Source organism: Grammomys surdaster, unplaced genomic scaffold (genome assembly GCF_004785775.1).
Source record: "Grammomys surdaster isolate TR1022 unplaced genomic scaffold, NIH_TR_1.0 277, whole genome shotgun sequence".
In the NCBI taxonomy this organism is placed as follows: Eukaryota; Metazoa; Chordata; class Mammalia; order Rodentia; family Muridae; genus Grammomys; species Grammomys surdaster.
In genome coordinates, this window is record NW_021604718.1 from 1,603,645 (window position 1) to 1,607,676 (window position 4,032).

Genomic DNA, 4,032 nt, shown 5'->3' on the forward strand with positions numbered 1-4,032 from the left:
CTGTGACCACATGGTGTCCCTGACCTGGAAACGCAGCTTTCCTTGGAGGCAAAGTGCACCCACAGAGGAGCCAATAGCATTCAGCTGTATTTTCCATTTCTATTTATTTATTATTTTGGGTGCTGGTTGGGGGGTGTGCTGGAAGCAGAGAACCTAGAAGACCAGGAACCCCAGGATGATGTTTACAAGCATGGTGGACACAAGTAAATAGGAAACCAGAGCAAACAGGTCTAATGAATTCCTTCTTCCGCAGCATGGAAACTTATTACAGTGCCCTGGAGCCCGGTGCCGCGCTATGCTCCCCAATTAGGGAAATAAATTTGTTAATAAAATTGCTGAGGTCACCAGTGATTACTGGTGCGCCTTAATATCCTTTCTGTTTGTTTATTCCGATCAGCGTGCTGCCCGGTACTTCCAAATTATGAGAAACTGGAGTGTACAGCAAAAGCAGCTCACCAGTTTCCCATAGTCCCTCAGGAAGCTCGGTAGCAATGGGCCTGAGAAAATACTTGCATGGGGATGGGGAGAGGGAGGGCGGAGAGCATAGCTTAGTTGGTAGCCTGCTTGCCCAGATTCCAAGTTAGGAGTTCCATCCCTGGGACCACACTGCACAGCTGGTGGTACACGCTTGTAGTCACAGCACTTGGGAGATGGAGGCAGGAGGATCCAGAGTTCGAAGTCATCTTTGGCTACAGAGTGAGTTTCAGGCCAACTTGGGCTATCTGAGACCCTGTCTCAGGTAACAATCAGAATCGAATGTGTCTACAAGCAAGCCTGGGAATGAAGGAGCCTAACATTTGAAACAAACCCCTAGAGCACAGAATGTAGCCACCGGTGGGATCTAATGATAAGTATGGTATTTCCAAAAATCCACTATGCCAGGAGGGAAGAAGGAAACTTTTATTTAGTTGGGCATAGTGCAGTGGTATATCCCAGCCCTGGGGAGGCAGAGGCGGGTGGATCTCTGTGAAGTCCTGTCAGCCTGGTCTACACAGTGAGTTCCAGGCCAGCCAAAGGCTACCTAGTGAGTCTATCTCGAAAAGGAAAGGACATGGATTTCAAAGTAGGTTAGCTTTCCAAATTACGCTTTGGCGGAGGGAATGATGTCATTAATTTGCATGCACCGTGCCTGCGGCAGGAAAATGGGATGACTCTATTTGCCAATGACAATTAGATCCCCGAAGGCTGCTTTCTCTGGTACGATCAGCTGAGTCCACCGCTGCCCAAGCAACTCTCCCCTCCACCCTGTCTCAGCTGGGGGACTGACCTGCTGCTTCCTGGGGTGCTACTACACAGTAACTCCCCTCTTTCAACTTCCTACCATGCCCTTCCTTCCTTTTCCCCCCTTCCTCCTCCTCCTCCTCCTCCTCCTCCTCCTCCTCCTCCTCCTCCTCCTCCGCATATGTTCAAGACCCAGACCAAGTTCCATACCCGAGGAAAAGTAGTTCACAGTAAAAGAAAGGAACAGAGCCGGGTTTGGTTTTAGAAACCCAGACAAGGACACGTGAGCCCACTGAGCATCCTGAGAACTTGATGAGGTCATAGGGCAGTTGAGATCCCACATAGAGACCTCAATTGTGTTTGGGAGTTGTGGGGCGGGTCAGGGCCCTCAGTTCAGATGTTATCAGGAATTGAAGAGGCAGAGAGGCATGGTCCTGGAGGCAGGCACTAAGACTTGCCTGAAGAAAGAGTGGGATCTAAAAGGTGGTGAACAGGATAGGTGTCCCATCCAGGTTGACTGGCAGGCATGTGATGGAGAAACAGAGCCAGGGGTACCAAGAGCACTGGGAAGCACAAGGGAACACCCGATACCTGATTATGAGCCCACCGCTAGCTCCCTCTCCCACACACACTAGTGGCTCTCCTCCCTCTGAGTTGAGAAACACACAGGTTTTAGTCAGAGTAGATTGTGACACACAATGCCAATCAGCAGAGTAACTTTCCAATCGGGGTGGCTCAGCGGAGATCCCCTGTGTGGTCATCCAGGACCCAGGTTCCTCCTAACCCGAGCTGCCATGCTCTTCCACATGCTGTCCAGACAGCTGCTGTTGACAGGTGCAAGTAAGGCTGCAGCCGGAAGGACACACGGACACGCCCACGCCCCACGGGCAAGAACTAGTCATGAGGCCCTGCCTAGATGCCAAGGAACTGACAGGAGGCGGGCAGGAAGAGGGTGATTCACGGGCTCTGCCCCTGACTTTTCCGTCCAGGCTTTCCAACTTGTGTTTTTCCTTTGTCCTTCCCCTCCCCCTCCTTTTCCTTCTCTTTCTCCTTTTTTTTTTTTTCCTGGTCTATGAATCCTGTTTTTTTCATTTCTTATTTATGTCCTTTCAGTGGTTCCTTGGGTCCGAGTAGCTTCTCTCCAAATTCATTGGTCGAAACACGATTCCCAGGGCGATGGTTCTTAAAGAGTGGAGCCTTTAAAGGGATGGCTGTCACAGGGGTGGGATGGGATGACTCAGTGGGTAAAGGGGCTTGCGGCAAAGTCTGGTGACCCGAGTTCAATCCCCAGTTTGATCTACATAAAACTGGAAGGAGAAAACAGATTCTCTAGAGTTGTCCTTTGACCTCCAGGTGCATCATGGTAGACTCCCACATCATACACACATGGTCACACAGGAAAGCTAGTGGCGTTCCTCGAGTCTTGGCATCTGGAGGGGAAAGGTAGGAAGAGCAGAAGTTTTAGGTCATCCTTGGCTACACGGTGAGCAGCCTGGGGTGGGGGCTTGCTCAGCCCCTCCTCCCTGTGAGGACACATTGCATCATTTATGAAGAACTGCCTTTCACCAGACAGAATCTGATAGCACTTTGATCTTGGACTTCCAGTCTCTAGAGTTATGAGCAGTAAATTTCTATCTACGAGAAAAAGATTATCCAAAGCAGAAGTGGGTTTGGTGAGAGCCATCTTTACAATAGCTTTTCCCTCCATCACCTTCGTATCAATAAGATGCCTGACGTGAGGAAGGAGATGCGGGAAGGCAACCAGGCGTGACAGAAGGCAGGGCCTGCAGTACCTCCACGGCAGGTTCTGACCCTTCCTCTGGGAGGCCCTTCCTCTGTCTGAGTCCTCAGAGACTGGGAGCCATGTTGAGGGCCACCCACTTCTGTAAGACCCCCAACATGGTCCCAAAGACAGGGGACACAGAAGGACATTGTAGGAACATCTCCTGGGGGCCACCAACACCTACCCCTCCTTGTAAGGTCCTGACAACAAACCAAGTCAAGATTCCACCAGAGTTCACCCTAGGGCTCGTAGGAATTTATTTGGCTTATTTAATTGACGTTGAGGAATTATACTCCGGAGTGTGGGTGACCCCCAAGCAGCCACACTGGAAAGTGTTAATCCAACACAGATGACCGCATTTCCCCCCAGTTAATTTTCCCTAGCCCATATACTCTCTAGCCTCCTGAGACCCTGAGGCAGTACGTGATTAGGGAAGAATTATTTGCAAATGGCTGATGGGAGGACGCCTTGGAAGCCTAGGCGAGGTCTCCATGCTACGCCAGATGATCTCCTGTAAGCAGGCATGGCTGCTTAATGCGGAGGATCAAAGTTTGCCAGAAAGAGCAAACCTAGGTCACCCCAACTCACGGATTAACCTGCCTCTGACCCGGCTTCTCCCCCTTCCTCTCCAGCTTTGCTGACAAGGGAGCAGGGCAGTCTCAGAGACAGCCGTCCCCCAACTCTGTCCCTCCGGTGTCCCCTGGGTGATTAAAGAGGAGGCTGAGGAGTGGAACGTTATTACAGCTTTTTCATAATGCAGTGTCATGAGCAAGCTCTGAGCCTCTGGGCAGTGTGCTGGCAGCCTCATCGCTCTCCCCGGCTGCCGAGGCTCCCGGGCTACTCAGGGAAGGGCAGGCTGCGGTCTAATGAAAGGAATGTCCGGGCGAGACAGATCATCATCCGCTCTCCAGAATGATCTAAACCTCTTACTTTTTGATTTAAATCTGCGTCCTTGGTGGCCAGAAACATAAAGCAGAAGATGAGAGAGAGAGAGAGAGAGAGAGAGAGAGAGAGAGAGAGAGAGAGAG